This window comes from Mus caroli, chromosome 18 (genome assembly GCF_900094665.2).
Source record: "Mus caroli chromosome 18, CAROLI_EIJ_v1.1, whole genome shotgun sequence".
Taxonomy (NCBI): domain Eukaryota; kingdom Metazoa; phylum Chordata; class Mammalia; order Rodentia; family Muridae; genus Mus; species Mus caroli.
Genome location: NC_034587.1, coordinates 24,870,927 through 24,890,224, shown reverse-complemented (window position 1 = coordinate 24,890,224; position 19,298 = coordinate 24,870,927).

The window sequence follows — 19,298 nt, the reverse complement described above, 5'->3', positions numbered from 1 at the left end:
AAAAAAAAAAAAACTCTATCTACAACTCTGTGCTGCTGCCTCAGTATAAGTGGTATAGTATTTTCTTCCCAGACATTGGTTTTTTTGAGTTCTTTCCTAGTTCTACCTGAATATCAAACTTCTTTCTTTCTACTTCCCAGCTTCAGTTTAAAGTCCTGTCACCCTTCAGGTCTGCTTTGTCTGAGTCCTAGCTTAGCAAGTGTTTACATGGTGAGATCCCTGTAAATCCGCCAGCACAGAAATGTGCAATCCTCAATTCTTGAACTTGGTTTTTCATACAAATTGACAAGAGCTTTTCTCTGAGACCAAAATATATTTTCAGCTATAACAGACAGCCTTTAAACATTTGTAGCTCAACGCAGTTGAATATTCACACTGTGTTTTTAATTAGTCTAATGTGTACTTGCTCCAGTGTATAATAAAAGACATAATCCGTAATTATATCCCCATTGCACTGCTTCCTGTCAAAGAGATTGGTTAAAAGAAATCCTGTTCTATCATTCAATTTGTTAATGGGATTATGATGAGCAGACGGTCTGATTACCATGGCCAAGGCATGTATCAGCCAGGTGGCAGGATTAACAGCACAGGTCATCAGTAATTTAAAGATGTCAATTGCCAAGCTCCTTCATGAGTTTCAGGGACACCAGATATCTCAAACCTATTTGCTCCTTGGAGACAAACATGTGGCTCAATCTCCATAAATGAATTAGAAAAGGTGTCCTAATCTGACTTTGAAAATCAAAAGTGCCCCAATTTAATGAAAACACTTCAATCATGAACTTGGATATAGGGGATGGAAAATAAGAATCGAAAGAAAATTGATGGCTAACTGGGAGAGACTAAACCTATTCTCTAAATGTGTGTTCTCCCAGTCTTCCTTGGGCTCTCCACATCTGTCTCCATAGTATTTCATTGGTTATCTGTGCACTAATATTTTCCCTGTGCCCTTAACATTCTTGTAGCATGAGATACTGTCCATATAGGAACAGAGATGTACTTCCTGAAAATGATTACAGTTGACAAATGTCTCAGAAAAGTGTGACCATAAAAGGTCATTCTGAGACATATTAGCAGATTTCCATAGCAACTTGAATTTCCTTTAGTGATGTATGAAATCAAGGCTTACTGCATTATAATGGATGGTACTCAAGACTTGTATCCCAAGTTTGAAGAAGTTTTGTGTCTGCTTGTCTTCTGTTGCTTAGTTGCTAACAGCTGAGTGCTCTTGTCGATGACTTCATGGTACAAACAACCTTGAGTCTATAGAATACTGGGTACTTAACTTAAAACAAAATTTTTATTTCCATTGAAAACAAATATGCTCATCATTTGGCTAGAAAAGGAAGTCTTCACTGAATGGTACCCAACTGAGTAACCATCATTCTCTCTAAGGAAGACATTAAATCCTTTCTACCCCTCAGGACAATAACAGAAATATGAGGTGGGTCGGGAAGGGGAGATTGGACCAATCAGGGTATCTGTGGTAGAAATATAAAATCTATGCTAGAGAAAGGAAACTACAAGGATGTTAAGTACTGAATCTGTCGAATACAAGTTTTAGACCATTTCTACTTAATGAACAAAATGTTAAAAAAAATTAATTACTCAAAAGCAGAACAGTAATGATTTCAATATATTCACGCCAGTAAACCAAACATTTTTTTTAATTCTGACATTTTGTAAGTTATAACTCTCTTACGTAGACATGTTTTGTTTTTATTTTCTTTGATGTATCTTTGCTGTCTTACAGGAAATGAAAAACCAAAATTCTATGAGGGTGGAAATGTTTTGAAATTAATTTTGTCAATACAGTCTGTTCTTTTTTATTACATAATATAAGAACAATTAAGTGATTTTTAAAAAGAAACTTATACTCTATTGCAGATAACAATTTTAGGTTATTGCCTTTCTTAAAAAAAAATTGAGGGACCTAATAAGGAAACACATTTTATTACATTTGTTATTGGTGCTATAAAACACAATTTTAACAGCCAGGAAATTCTGTGCAATTGATCATATGTTACAAATGCATTAATTTGAGTTACTGTATTTTTCATATGTAATTTGAAATTATGTATAGACATAAAACTGTCTTATTGCATGGTATAAATCTATGTATTACTATTTCATTACATTAAATTAAAATCATATCTATAAGCAATTTTTCCTAAAGTACCTGAATATCTGATAATAGTTTCTCTGATAACACTTTCATAGATTGAGTGGACCACACTCTGCTATTTTTAGTGAATTCTTTCACCGTTCCATATTTTTCATGGCTTTGGACCTATAGTTTCTTGAAATAGTCATTGAACTAAAATAATGTCATGCATAAAAACTAAAATTAGTAAAAACTAAAAGACTTTACTGAGAATGGGATAACCAAACAGGATTCAACAGTTTACCAACCTCCGTTGAAGAATACTTTGTTTCCAGAAGGGTATGCTGTAACTGGTACATCTCTATCACTCGTCTATAGGCAGTAATGGCAAAGGAATGTGTCCTCAGTGAATCTGGGTTCCTTTGGCTCAGCTAACTGACCTAGGAAGCAGAAGAGCAAACACTCTGTTTTACAGAGTCAGAGTATGCACTTCAAATCACTTACCTATTTAATAGTAACTCATTGAACAATTCATGTCAAAAAGAAATACATTCACAAACTGTCCCACATCTCACTATACAGAGATGTCAGATATATTTAGTTTGTGCCTAGTATTCATAGTCTGTCATCTATCTATCTATCTATCTATCTATCTATCTATCTATCTATCTATCTATCTATCTATCATACTATCATCATCATCATCATGTTTGTGTGTGCATATTAGGTGATCTCAGTTAACTATACTCTTCAGAGCTTGAACGTTTGAATAATTTCTAATTCTGTCTTGGCATACTTTCCAGAAGCATATTTAAACTAACATTGCGCGAGTATGCAGTCCTTACCTATGCAGCTCCATGTCTGATTACTTTAGACTCCTGCTTTCTGTCTCTATCTGTCTAAAAGTTTCTGAGAGTTAAATCGGTATGAGTGGAATTTCTTTGGCTTCCAAGTAGTAACTGGAAAATGATTCATATTTCACAGCTCCCTTTTCCTATGATGATACAGTCTCCTGCTCAGGTTCACAACCTTGGAGGTCATCTTTCATCCTGAACACCCTTTGATTATAAATTTACATCACACAAATCTTCTTCTATCATCTCCAGAACATAGCAAGGCTGTGACCAAAGCTGTCTCAGGAAGATGCCAATTCAATAATTCATGCTGTTATTATATCTCTGCTGGTCATAGTAGTAACTCATCCTGGTGTGCACGAGCATTGCTCAGCCCTGTATTTCAATAGTGCTGAAGAAGTCACACATCTATCCCCAGCACAGTGGCTCTAACATATCTGATCTATTTGTCTAATAGAATTGAATTATGCATCTAAGTAACTCCATATCATTAATTATTCACACAGCTTTTAACACTGCAACACCTAAATTCTTCTGCACAGGAGAGTTCTAAGTTATATTTGGGTTTTAACCAAATAAGTGTTTCATGAAGCTGAATGTTGAGCCGACAGCTGTGAAAAAATCCACCTGTACAGTTATGCAGAAGCTAGAAATATATAGAACAATAAATGTCAAATATGGATTTGTATGAGAATGAGGCTAAGTGATAAAAATTGTCTTTTAGAGTTTTCAAACCTTTGTTTTAAGGTGAGATTAAAAGATCATGGTAGAAAAAAAAGGGGCCCAGTTTTTATATTTTATTATTAAAGAGCTGTTAATTAGGTACATAGTATTCTCAGGCTTCTTCTAGTCTCTAAAGATCTAACAGTTACCAAAACAGACAAAATCCACACAGCATGGATGGGCAAGAATGAATGAAGCCACAATAAGGACAAGCTGGTTCTATCTCCAAAGGATGGTGAGGTTTAGACCTTCCTTGTTTGGAAAGCTCACTGTCACTTTCTAATTAGCATAACAGAATCATCTATCTTGTCTTAGTCTGAGGTTTTCTACTTAGGTGGATCAAAGTAGGATTCAGGAAAACATTTCACTAGCTATGTAAGCTAAATGTGAAGTTTTGTAATAGTCTTAAGTTTATCAGATTTTTCAAAGGGTCAAGAGATGAGAAAGAAAAGTTAGGACATATTTAAAATTCAGTTTTATTCAATACTAAATTTGAAATGCTACAGAGCATTGTGAAAGAAAGTAGCACAGAGGAGGAAAATGAGTCATTAAATACATTTCTTTGGCTCAAATTTTGTGGGGAACCTACAGAAAAACTTAGCATTTTTCATTATAATTCTTCCAAAAATTTCAGTGAATAAAGCAAGCATAGATGAAAAATGAAGTACTTTATTTTATCAGAAAGTATAGGGAACTCATTCAAGAAGTATGATAGAATATTAGAATAGGTAAAGTAGATTCAAGAGAAACAATATCACTGAGGATGGAATTTTCTAAAGTGGGAAAGAACTGAACTTATAAGCTCATGTTTAAAAAGGAGAAATCTAAGTGAAAGAAAAACAATGAAAGAAGTAGCCAAGCTTTAATGGAATACCAGAAAGTATGCAAGGCTTGCATTGCCATCAATGTAGATGAAGTTCTATGATACATTTTGATGACAATACAAAACATGAAGGTTTTGAGGGAGATGCAACTAAAAGAAATAGGAGAATTTAAAAAAAACTACATTACATATGGATTGCATCTGGTGGACAAATACTTAAGTGTTCATAAATGAACTACATATTATTATATCATCTTTCCTCTCTTTCATTTGTGTCATCTTATCTCAGGCTAGCTGCCAATTCATTATGTAGGGATGATGGTTTTGAGGTCCTGATTCTTCTACCTTCAACCAACTGCTGGGATTGTAGTCTTTTTAAAATACCTCAGGGTTAGATCTCTCTTCATAAATAAAATTCCTCCTTAATTGCCTTCTCTAGTCAACAGACTGTGAATAATATGCAGAGATGACTCTTCCTTCACTGGGTTATTTCACACTGGAAAACAACAGCATGATTCTCCTTTGATTTCTCTACCTTCTGTACGATGCCCGGATATGCAGATTCTTCATCCTTGAAAAGCTAAAGAGTGATGTCTCATGAAGGGAAAAGTATTCCGTGGCACATGCAATTTCTCATGAAGGGGAAGTTATACATGGCACATGCAATAGGGAATTCTGGGCAATGTCAACCATCTGGAAGTGGCCTTTTACTAAAACCAGGCAGGAGTTAAGAATCCTTAGTGACAAAGTCCCAAGGAACCATGATAATGGCCAAAAATATAAAGGATATTATGTAGATTTCTTTTGTGATGAGCCTCAGATGAGAGTGGACCAACATAATACCTTGGCTGTGTTCTTCATAACCTCCATATATAGAATTTGCTTGAGTTGTGTGAGGTCTCCTGACTTCCAAACACTTAAAAATGCCTATTAGTTGTAGGCTGTTCACCTTTCCAATATGTAATATATCAAAAAACAACTACTGTAATTTCTGAAAAAAAAGTTTGTTTTGATCATTTTTTAGTCACAATAGAAGAGATGCTATATACTACTCCAAAAAAAATCATCAGTGTGGTATCTTTTTATCTTAATAAAATTATGAAAATGTTGCTTCATTTTAAAGGCTATGAAAATCATCTCTTACATATTTGGGAACATTATCCATATTTAAAGAATCATAGTGAGAATAAGTGAGTATTTATCTTCATCTTAATTTATTATAATGAATTTATAGAGGTCTCCTAAAATGGAAAGAATATTCTAGAGGGACTGATGTTGAAAGGTCACTGTAACTTTCACATTCCCACTAGGGGTATTCACTTTGAAATCCATCTCTGGTGGAGATGGCCAGAAAAGGTTTGCCCAGAATAGCAAGTAAGGAAGGACGGATGAGTAAGTTTCATCATTATGATGGTGAAGAAGATTTCCAGAGCAGAGCAGACAATGATCCACAATGCCAACTGCAGTGGAAAGACAATGCAACACTGCTCTCAGAAAGGTGACAGTCAAGTCTTAGCAACAGACAATAGCAAGAACTTATCAAATCAATGAATTTCTTGATGTGGACATACTTACTTGTTAGGTTACATGGTGGACACACTCATGTCAAGAAACATATCACAAAACATGTGAACCAACTGTTGTGTAGCATGACAATTTATATTTAGAACATTTAAATATAAATGAAATAAAATTCAATCTACAAAAAATGATTCACTTTAATAAAACAACTTTGTAACTTGAGAAATGAGATAATAACTTTGTAAAGTAGAAAAAAAATTAGATGAAGGCTTATAAAACATCACCATACTCTTGCTTATACTATTAAAGAAAATTCAGTTAGCCAAGAAGTTCATTACAAATATGTTATATAAGCATTGGCTATTTGAAAATTTCTCACGGCTGTATTATCCTTTCACTGAATATCCATTATCCTAGATCCTGGTTCTCATAGATTTTGCTAGATGCTTTATCACATTTCAGTTTATACTACTTAAAGAAGCCATGATGATATATTACTGTCGACTGAAGTGTACAACATTCTTAGATTTATTTTGACACCTAAAGCAACTTTTCATTAGGCTGGTAACAAGCCATTTAGATGGCAAGGTCTTCCAACAAGACACCATTAGGATGTCAAAGATGTGCTGACATAAATATGTACATTTTCAACAATATGTTAAAGAAAAGCAGAGTTTGGAGGCTCTTAATTTTCTCAGGTAGCAGAGGAGTGACATCTATATGCAAATGGCAGAATAATAGTGCCCATTTTTCTTTAATGGAAAATGTCCCATTATACATGCTTAAGAGCTCCACCCTCACTGACTGACTGTTTATGAAATTACAGAGGGCACTGGAGCATTGTTTGAGCAAAATCAAGTATCTCCAACAGCTGCTGTGCTGGGCTCCAAACATTGAGAACATTTCACGGGACACATAAAAACCCAAAGATGAGAGAGACAAAGGAATCCACTGAAATGCATATTTAGAGCAATGAAATACAAAAGCAAAAACAAAACAATACAATGTATTGAAAACTCATATGTGATGTTTATTCATAATTTTGGGCAAAAGAGAAAATAATGGATAGGTATATTAATCTACAGCCATCATAAATCTACCCTCTCTCTTTTCTGCAGGTGTTGAATACAAATCACATTGCAACTATGTACTGTAAAATTTTAGGAGATTTCCAGTATACCAGATGCATTTGTTTAATAAAGTATAGTTTTTGGATGATTCAAGTCAGATTAATGTGTACACATCAATAAAAATGATCTAGTAGAATGATAAATTAGATGAAATGGAGACACATCATACCTGTGTATATTCCTATGCCAATATTACATGTGTGGGCAGCATTGTAATTCCAAACAACAAATCTTTATCTAACCAATAGCAGATATCAGTTCTCCCTCTTATTCCAGGTTAATCTGAGCACTACTCAGCACTATCATATATTTCCATTTTGACAATTCAAGTTCACTTTCCTTTTCTTTGTACTTTCCTAGATTCTTATAAAAAAAAACTGACTCAACAATTTGATAAACAAATCCATTTTTCTAAGATTAAATGCATTTTGGTATGTTACACATCACTTCGAAATATGAATTCTTCAGTTTTCTTTGCATTTATGATGCTGAATGTACTATAGACAATTTAATGGGAAGAACTGAACTCTCTTCCTCTAGCCAATATTAAAAAAAAAAAAAAAAAAGCGCTGACTCACAATTCCCATGATTATCTGTCATGGCAGTCAGCGAGCAGTATTAGCATTTGTGAAACACTGAGTCTTTCTAAATGTATTATTGATATATATAAAGAACAAAGTGCTGCCTGTCAAACATTGACTTTCAGCCCTTTAACACCAAGATAGCTGTCATTTTGTCTGTCAGGATGACAGGCCTGATTAATTGTATTATCTCTGAAACTATAGAATAACTGGATAACTTAATACAATCGACGCCAATAAATTTAAACTCCTTGTGAAATTGCATTTATGAGGTTGATTTAATGTACTGTATGAGCATGCATTCATTCATCTCTTTCTTCGTTCATTCCAGATAATTGACTGGATAATTTAGAGAAGTATTTCCTGCCACACGTCAAGTGAAGCAGGAGTGATTTCCAAGGAATCTTACTCTTGAGTAACAAGAGAGGTGAGAAAAACACTTCAAAGATTCTCTTGTACAGTTTTCCTTCCATGTTCTGAAAGGTATCTCTGTTTCAATATCATGTGGGTGTTTGCACATATAGATTTCATGGAAAATGTTTGCTTCACTTGAATTTGCAATCATCTCTGTATATTTTACTTTATTGTACGTTTCAAACACAATGCAAGACCCGTGCTGAGTTCTTAAAAGTTTACCAAATGTTAAAAAATTCATTTCACAATTTAACACACCTCCTACATTTCAAATGTATAGATTTGAGGTAGCTGATTTAATGCAGAATGGGTGTTTCAATAAAGTAACAGTGCTAGTGGATGTTCTCTGACTTCACAAATATACTTAAAGAAGACACCACTGACTGCACAAAAAAATTCTCTCTTACATGTAGCAGGTCAACATTAGACCTCCATTTTCAATACATCATTCAAAGGGCTTGTGAGGCCAAGTCTAATGCCAAAGAATCTCAGGGGCTGAATCATAACTTAGCACAGTAAACTCTGTCACAGTTCAATATATAAGACCTAGTTAGCTCTCTCCTTTTAAAAAATAAGCATTTATAATTTCATATACACATAGATACTAATTATATTTCTCTTTCTTTCTTGTCCTTCTTAACTTATCTCTGGAAATTCTTCTCAAGTGTTTTTTCTTTTTTTCCATGTAGTAATTGTAGTTTCTAGTTAGTATTATATGAAGTTCAATTCTGCTTGTAAATAAGGTAGTTGTTTGAAAATTATATTCTCCTTAGTTTTTTTTATTAGAAAAAAATAGTAACAAACTTCCAATGAAAATTCAGTTTTACATAAATGAATTTATCCATCTTTTACAGTTTTTTTAAAAAAAAGTTGTATCTTCTGTAAATACTTTTAAAATATGTAATCATGTTTACTTTCATTTCCTAAGATTAAAAAAAATCATATTTTAGGAAATTCTGATGTTGGCCGGGCGTGATGGCACATGCCTTTAATACCAGCACTTGGGAGGCAGAAGCAGGTGGATCTCTGAGTTCGAGGCCAGCCTGGTCTACAAAGTGAGTTCCAGGACAGCCAAGGCTACACAGAGAAACCCTGTCTCGAAAAAAACCAAAAAAAAAGAAAGAAAAGAAAAGAAATTCTGGTGTTTACAAATGCAGTTTACAAAATGGAGTGACTTAAAAACACAAAAACAAAAAAAATCATTTTAAAAAAAAGACAAAAATGTACAAATATAAACATCATTTTTTAGGTATTATAAAGCTAAATCCTCCATGGAGAGTTGTTAGTCCATTCTGTTATACAAGAGGCCCTTGTTTCTTACAATTCTGGTAATTATGGTTATTGTCACTGAGGATTTGATTCTTATGGGCCATCTCTATCTTAGTACTTCCAAAATTATCTATCATATTTATTATACATACCTAATTGTAAATATCTGTGAATTTCTTCTCCTCGATATGACTGAGTTTCTTGAATATATGGAAACATTTTTCTGCAAACATTATAATTAAAATGTATCTGTCTGTGGTCTCCTGCTTCCTCTCTCATTGTAAGATGCCATGATGTACTATATTGTCATAGTTCATCATTTTTCAGACTTCTTATACTCAGAACTCTGTTATTCTTCTCTTTGTTTATCTTCTCATAGTGAATTGTTTCAATCCATTTCTCTTCATATGCATAGATATATGTGCCTTATAAACACTGATAGTAGGAGTCTTATATTGAGACATTCATTTCAGTTATTCTAATATTTGGCATAAAAATTTCTATTTGATTTGATTTAACATTTTCTAAAATTCAATACTCTATGTTAATTTTTCAGTATCATCTGCATATTAATACTTTAAATTTTTTAACACATAGCTTGTGATAAGTTTTGATCAATGATTAAAAACCAAACCCTGGGGGAAGGCCAGGGCCAAGAAGTGGGAGTGGGTGGGTGGGGGAGTGGGTGGGAGAGCGTGTGGGGGACTTTTGAGATAGTATTGGAAATGTAAATGAAATAAGTACCCAATTTAAAAAAACAAACCAACAAACCCTGACAGTATTACTGATGCCATGTGGTCGTTGTAGACAGAAGCCTAGAATGGCTGTCCTCTGAGAGGCTTCAGCAGCAGCTGACTAAGACAGATGCAGATAGTTACAGACAATGATTGGATTGAGGATGAGGACCCCTAAGGAAGAGTTGCAGGGAGGATTGAAGGAGCTGAAAAGGAAGACAACTCCAAAGGAAAACCAACAATATCAACTAACCCAGACTCCTCATAGCTCCCAGAAACTAAGCCACTAACCAAAGAGCATACATGGTCTGGTCCACGGCCCTTGGCACATATGTAGCAGAGGACTGCCTTGTCTGGCCTCAGTAGGAAAGGATGTGCCTAATCCTGTAGAAAGTTGATGCTCTGGGGAAGAGGAACGCTGAGGGGTTGAGATGGAAGTGGGTGGGTGGGTGAAAGAGATGGGTGGTTCAGTGTTGGGTGGATTACCCTCTCAGAAGCAAAGGGGAAGGGGAATGGGTAAAGAACCCTGGGAAGGGGAACCTGAACTGGGAAGGGAGGCACCATTTGGATTGTAAATAAATACAATTATTCAATTTTAAAAAAGACTTTTTAAGTCTTTGTCTAGGAATTCTAACACCTAACCTCTCTTAGGGTACAGTTTTTGTTACTTATAATTATTTTTTCTACATACAGGTAATATATTCTTTCTTTGCATGTTTCAACAATTTGTTTAAAATCAGATACATGGTAAGATGTAATAAAATAATACAATATAACATGGCTTCTTTAGAAACATATCCTCTCCTTTCAGGGACTGATGTTTTTGATGATGCAAACAAGTATTCTTATTACTGATTTTCACCTATGGGACCATAAGGATGCTTCCTCAAAATCTTGTGCTGTTTACCAGGAAATACCGCAGATGTCAATCAGCTTGTTTGGAGGCTATCTACATTTGGCCATAACTTGTTGTAATCAATAATTTTCTCACTCTCTGTTGAGAGGATATGTGTATAGTTTAAAGTCCTCTTGGCATTATTTCCCTGTTGATTAGCTACAAAGGGTTATTGAGAAGTTAAAATTTGAAGATTCTTAGGGTACTGGAGCACAGGCCTAAGGTCAGGAAATCACAGTCATGCATGTGAATGGATGTCTAGAAACCTAGTGATGACTCAGTTCTTTACAATTCTTCCTGGACTTCTCACATTTTTAGTTTTCTATTTGAACTCTTACCTCTTAGACAACTGTATTGTCAAAAATTGTTTCTTCTCACTATTTTTGTATCATATACCTTGGAAAGGTGCTTTTGACTAGATACAGTCAGTCTTAAGGATGAGACATATATTGTGAGTGAATTTTTCTCATAGATACTATGTGGAACACATGAAGTTGACAGCTTTCCAGGAATGTGCTTTTGAGGGGACCCACATGATAATACATGGTTGTTAAGCTTAAGATACATTTTGCCTTGGAAGTGCAGGAATTTTGTCCATCAAAACTAAGAAAGAGCTCTACATACAGGAAAGAGATGTGAATTAGGCCAATTTAAATAGCACAGAATGAAAATTTAGCCAAGATACAGTCAGTTTTAATAGTAAATTATATAAGATTTTCATAGTGCTTCAACAAACTTAGAAAACCCTGGAAAAGTGTGTTTGAAAATGCTTTTTCACTTACCCTTTATTAAGTTCATTTCTTTTGAAAAACAGCTGATTTTGAAATTGCCACTCCTTATAATTCAAAGGGTCTTATTTCCCCAAAATAGTGAACCTTATTGCTAGTGATGGAATAATAGATTGCCTTTTCATCTGTAACAAATTCAAATTTTAGTCTCCCTGCAAATATTTGACATTAATATAGAAAGTAGAATTTCATACATAGCATAAACTGGTGTCATTTGGATATATTGCAGAAAGGACGACAGAGGAGAGGGAGAAAGTGACAGAGAAAGTGGAGACATGAAAGAGAGACAGAGAATGGGAGAAAAGGAGAAGGGATAGGAGCTTCAACAAATTCACCATGAACACTAGGTTCTGGGTAATTGATGGAGTCATGCATTGCCATGGTAACTGTAGATAGGCTTTAAAATGTTGTGTAAATGTGACTTTCTACAAAACAACATTTGTTGCTCCATCTCCCAAGCTATTAAATTTTGACATTGTGGAGACTTTAGAATGACATATTATGTTCTAATATATTTTGTATTCATTTCAAACTAAAGTAAAAACCTACAAAATAGTTACTGGCAATGTAGGAGTCACTGTTTCTCCAGTAGTTTGGTAATCTCACGTATCCATGTTTTTAGTGAGTTGAACACCTTTGCATTCACAAAATAAGAATGTATTTTCTTCTTTTAAAATTATAGATAAATAATTTCATGTAAATAATTCAAATAGTTTTGACACACATTCTTTCCTGAAAATATATGTGGTAGGTAAATGTTTTCCCAATTGCAGCTTGTGTTTTTATTTTATTGATGCTGTCATTTAATAAAGAGAAGTTCTAAATTTTAATGTACTCCATTAATCATTTATCCACGTATTAAAAAGTCTGTCCATTACTGCATGTCCTATGCTATCTCCTCTTCATAAATCAGGTGTGACTATAAACCTGAACTCTATCTTGCTCAATTGGCCTAATCTCTGACTTTCAGCTAACAAGAGGCCATCCTCAGTAAATAGTGAAACCTTTTAACAAGCCCACTTATCTTGTAGTTACAGTGACTTCATTTCAGATAGCATTTTATTTAATCTTTATTCTTTTTAAAATGTTTTTATTGGTTATTTTATTTATTTACATTTCAAGTGTTATCCCCCTTGCTGGTTTTCCCTCTGCAAACTTCCTATCTCCCTCCTCCCCCTGCTTCTCTGAGGGTGCTCCCCCACCCACTCCTGCCTCACTGCACTAGCATTCCCCTACTCTGGGGCATTAGATGTTCACATGACCAAGGGCTCCCCTCTCACTGATGCCAGATAAGGCCATCCTCTGCTACATATGTATCTGGAGCCATGGGTTCCTCCATGTGTGTACTTCTTGGTTGGTGGCTTAGTCCCTGGGAGATCTGGGGTGGGGGGGTTGGTTGGTTGATATTTTTGTTCTTCCTATGGGGTTGTCAACTCCTTCAGTCCTTCTACTAACTCTTCCATGGGGTCCTAGTGTTCAGTCTGATGGTTGGCTGCAAGCATCCACATCTGTATCAGTCAGGCTCTGGCAGAACCTCTCAGGAGACAGCTATATCAGGCTCCTGTCAGCAAGCGCTTCTTGGCATCAGCAATAGTGACTGGGTTTGATGTCTGCAGATGGGATGAATCCCTAGGTCTCTGGATGGCCTTTCCTTCAGTCTCTGCTCCATTCTTGGTCCCTGTATTCCTTTAGAAAGGAGCAATTCTGGGTTAAAATTTTTGAGAAGGGTGGGTGGCCCAATCCCTCAACCGAGGGCAGTGCCTAACCTCTCTATATGGTCTCTACAGGTTTTCTCTCCCCTTTATTGGGTGTTTCAGCTAATGCCCCTTAACAGAGGATGGATACAAAACATGTGGTACATTTACACAATGGAGTACTACTCAGTGATTAAAAATGACAACTTCATGAAATTCATAGGCAAATGGATGGAACTAGAAAATATCATCCTGAGTGAGGTCACCCAGTCATAAAAGAACACACATGGTATGTACTCACTGATAAGTGGATATTAGGAAAAGCATGGAATACCCATGATACAACAGACCATACAAAGCTCGAGAAAAAGGAAACCCATAGTGTGGATGCTTCAGTCTTACTTAGAAGGGGGAACAAAATGATCTTTGGAAGTAGAGGATAGGAGGGACTTGGGAGGAAGAAAGGAAGGAAGAGGAAAAAAGGAGGTAACGATCAGGTGTGGGTGGAGATTGGGGGGATGTATGTCAGGAAATTGAACAAAGTTGTGTAGTAGTGGGTATGGGAACAGGGGTAGCCAACAGAAAGTCCCAGATGTCAGGAAAGCAAGAGGTTCCCCGGAACCAATAGGGATGACATTACCTGAATTAATCTTTATCCTTTAAAACAATCTTTTACCAACGAATCCTAGAATTTTATACTGCTGTTGCTTATTACATTTAGTTTACATATTATTTAGAGCGAAACAACTTTCTGAAATTATGAGCTTATCTAGTTCACTCATAATATTTATAATTTCTCTAAGGTGTTTATGAAACTCACTGACTTTCTTTATTGTTATTGTATATATGTTTTTAAAACATTTTATAATTTTTGGATGTTTTCATTTGCAGAAAGACCTACTCAAGATCATTGAATTAGACAGCATTTTCTTTTTGCTTGAAAATAAAATATGTTGTTATATACAAAACTCAACATAAAAGCTCAAAAATTAATTTACGTAAGTCGCTCATATATCACAATACCTTCCTGACTTTACCCATGAATTCATATTTTTAATTTGAATATGTAAAGTACACTCAGTTTTCATTTACTATTGATTCATTATCTGCAAATTGGTTTAAGTTGGGACCAATTGTAACAATGAATCCTTTCTCTAACTCCTTCATTGGGAACCCTGTGCTCAGTCCAATGTATGTCTGTGAGTATCTTCTTCTGTATTTGTCAGGCACTGGCAGTTCCTTTCAGGGGACAGCTATATCAGACTCTAGCCAGTAAGTACTTGTTGGTGTACACAATAATGTCTAGGTTTGGTGACTATATATGGAATGGATTCCCAGGTGGGGCAGTCTCTGGCTGGTCATTCCTCCAGTCTCTGTGCCACACTTTGTCTCTGAAACTCCTTCCATGGATATTTTGTTCCCCCTTCAAGGAAGGATTGAAGTATCCACACTTTTGTTTTCCTTGTTCTTGAGTTTCATATGGTTTGTGACTTCTTTCTAATGCTGCTGCTGTTCTCAATGGTCATCCCATGGTATTGGCATCTCCATGGTACTGGCATCTCCAGTATCCTTGAGTCTTCTGCTACAACTAGACTTCACCAATAGCCTGTCATAGGCTCTCTTTATGTTAAGCCTCAACTCCTTTGTATGACTCCTTCAGTCCTGGGCCATCAACCACAACTGATGCTGCACATTCACCAGTGGCCTTTCTTGGCCTCTCCCAGTGCTAAGCCACAACTTCTCTCCATGATCCCTTCATGCCATCAAACCAGTAGGACCTTGGTAATGTTTACATATTACCAAGTCTGGCTGTCAGCAAAATGTCTATCTAGAACACAGCTGCTTCTTTCTTTCAGAAAACACTTCCCACAAGATTTCAGCTCAGTGACACTGGTCTCTTTCTTCAATCCTAAAATCTTAGCTCCAGTTAACTAGCATCAATTCTATCAGTAATCTCTTCTAGTCTTGACTCTAAATACATAGCCACATGGCTGAAGATGACGAGTTTTCTTGCTTGCAAGGGATAGAACATAAGCCTCCTTGTTCTATTACACCATTACCAGATTTCTGTTTTCCAAATTCTTCATGGCCTAAGTTTAACTGTCCTAGAAATTGCTCTATAGACTGACCTTGAGCTCAGAGGTCTTCATGCCTCTGTCTCCAGAGTGATGCCATTAAAGGTGTACAGCATCATGCCTGGACCTAAGCCTTTCTTTACCTTTTCACGTGATGTTCTGGATTGAAGTTCATTACGATATAGTTAAGTTCACCATTGAGAAAAGTCATCCCTTGTCAATTTGACACACAATCATATTTCCTCACATCCAAAGGAAAATATTAATCAGGTGATAATAGTGCCTAACATGATTTAACTATCCCTTGTTCAACTCCAAATGCATAAACAATAATAAGGTTAGCTGTGTGGGTTCTAGCCCAAAAGTCACAATTTCCTTAAGTCTACTTAATGCCCTTGAATACAGGAGTTAGTTTCATTCCACTTCCTGGTAGCCCTTTAATCTTAGAACTATAATTTTTCACCCCTTCTAAGCTTGCTATGCTTGATTAAATCACTCTTCATAAGGGTGAACCGTGTGACAAAATCTATATTAGCCTCAGATAGAATTTTTGGCCAAGGGAAAAAAAACAATCCAAATTTTTCAATAAAAAAATTATAAGAATGATCTCTATGCAACATACTAATATTCTTTTCTGAAACCTCTTGAGCCAGACCCCAAATAAAAACATCAGCATGCCTATCACAGCAATACTCCAGTCCTTGTTGCCAAATTGTGTCTTAATTAGGGTTTCTATTGCTATGAATAGACACCATGACAAAGACAACTCTTATAAAGAACAACATTTAGTTGTGGCTGGCCTACAGTTTCAGAGGTTTGATCCATGATAAATTTTAGTGGGAAACATATTAGCACCTAGACAGACTTGGTACTAGAAAGTGAGATTTCTTCATCTCAATCTGAAGACAGCTAGTAGGAGACTGTCTTCCACACTGGGCAGAGCTGGAGCAAAGAACCTCAAAGCCCATCCATCCCCATGGTAATGCACTTCCTCCAACAAGACCATCCATAGTCCAACAAGGCCACACCTCCTAATTGTGCCACTCTTTATGGGCCAGACATATTCAAAACACCACACCATGTCAATGTATGCCTTCCCATTTTAGTTCATGTCTACCAGTATTAATACATGAACACTCATGTTAATGTATGTCTATCTATGTTAATATATCACTACTCAAATCAATGTATCATTGCTCATGTTTATAGATACCTCTCCATGTAAGTGCATATCTAATCATGACAATACATTCTTACTGGTGCTATTATATGTCTACCTATATTATTGCATCCATACTAAATGAAACAATATTTCCTTCAATGGGTATCCATCTCATTGGAAACATCCAAACCTGTGCTAAAAAGAAAAAAGTACAAAAGAAAGTCATGGAAATATTTTTTTCCTGAAAAAAAAAAACTTGTATCTAATCAAATGTTCATCATTATTAAGGTATTTAAAAGAATCACTGATAGATTAATGGATTACAGACAAAATGTATACAGCAAGATAAAATTGCAAATGAATACTACAGACTCTTGAGTGCACAACAGAGGATATAGCCTGAAAAATGCACATGCTAACTTACAATTTACTTACAGTTCAATAGGAATTAAAATTCTCATTTAACATCTGTTCATGTTTCTCTCTTGGAATGAAAGAGACAGTTCTTTAAAAAGAAAGAGAAAAGTGTCTCTGACATTAAAGGAAGTTTGAGTAATTGTCAAACTTCATGGTGACATGTTTGTATTTACTTTTTAAAAATCTACTTGTATCATGTAATCATAATTGTACTATCTTGAATATGTTCAACATACTAAATATATGTTATGCACCTCATAAAATGTAAAGGTCACAGTTTGTCTGCTAAGTTTTGCAGTGGGACATTATCAAGAGCCATAGATGCAGAAATGAGAAAGACAAAGCATCATCCTTGGCGAAACAGTGTGATTGGCTTTCAAAGCTGATATTTTCTACACCCAAACTAAACACACAAGTTCAAGGAAAACATTTACTTCACAGAATTTTCAGTGGCAGATTTCATACACTTAGAGGATATTTTGAGTAAGAGGTTAAAAAAAAACTTGTAATATTAAATGTATACAGTTGTGGAGTGTTCATAATCATGGAAACCAAATAGCTCTAGTATTTTGGAGACTAAACTCAACAAGGAGCAAATAATGTTTTCAGGTGATCAGCCTATTTCACTCCTTTATACCTGCTCTCCTTGGAGCATAAAGCCTCATACACAGGCCTCACTGCCAGGAAGCAGTCATGCCTTCTTATTAATCCCTAATACACTAAAAAATCACTAAGAAAAAATACACATATATGTATTTTATATCTATATATAATTTAATGCTGAATAGGCTATAAATGCCATTTATAATATTTACTACTGGCGGTGCCAGCACCGGGTCACCTTGGGCACTGAGTCGGCGGACACCCCCAAGGTCCCTAGAGGACTCTCCACGCGATCTTAGAACCACCTGTGAGTGGAACACAACTTCTGTTCCATTTCAATCACGCAGGACCTGAGACAGCATTAGGGAAGCAGTAAGCCCGGCCTGACCAGGGTCACAAGTACCTTCCAGTCTGCCCCAGCACTGGGTCACCTGGGAGAGGAGTCAGAGGACACCCCCAAGGTGTCTAGAGGACAGCTTCTGAGACGGACCCCATTTCGGGCTCCAGACATTCTGGCGCCTTCCCTCCCCACCAGGTGTCCTCCCCACCAGGGAGGGCTTTGTCTGAACACCTGAGGAAGCCATCTTGGATCCCAGATCCCTTTGAAACTACTCTGCACAGGTGAGAGTATAGACGATAGAAGCTAAGTGCTTCTGGGACAGGCCCTGTTTCAGGCCTTCATCTTCTGCCAGGGGCAGGTGCAAATGCCAGATATCTGTGCACATTCCCTGCAAGAGGAGAGCTTGCCTGCAGAGAGTGCTCAGACCACTCAAACTCAGGAGATAGCTAGTCATCCAGGTCTGCTGATAGAGACTAACAGAATCATGAGAGGAACAAGCTCTAAGTAGAGACAACTAAAACAACTAACTCCAGAGATTACCATATGGCAAAAGGCAAACATAAGAATGTTACTAACAGAAACCAGGACACCTCACCATCATCAGCACGAAGCACTCCCACCTCAACCAGTCTTGGGCACCCCAACACACCCGAAAACCTAGGCCCGGAATTTAAAGCGTATCTCATGATGATGGTAGAGGACATCAAGAAGAACTTTAATAACTCATTTAAAGAAATACAGAGAACACTGCTAAAGAGTTACAAGTCCTTAAAGAAAAACAGGAAAACACAACCAAATAGGCAGAAGTCCTTAAAGGAAAACAGGAAAGCACATCCAAACAGGTGATGGAAATGAACAAAACAATACTAGACCTAAAAAGGGAAGTAGACACAAAAAAGAAAACCCAAAGTGAGGCAAGGCTGGAGATAGGAAACCTAGAAAAGGAATCTGGAAACATAGATGCCAGCATCAGCAACAGAATACAAGAGATAGAAGAGAGAATCTCAGGTGCAGAAGATTCCATAGAGAGCATCAGAAAAACAATCAAAGAAAATGCAAAATGCAAAAAGATCCTAACTCAAAACATCCAGGAAATCCAGGACACAATGAGAAAACCAAACCTATGGATAATAGGAGTAGATGAGAATGAAGATTTTCAACTTAAAGGGCC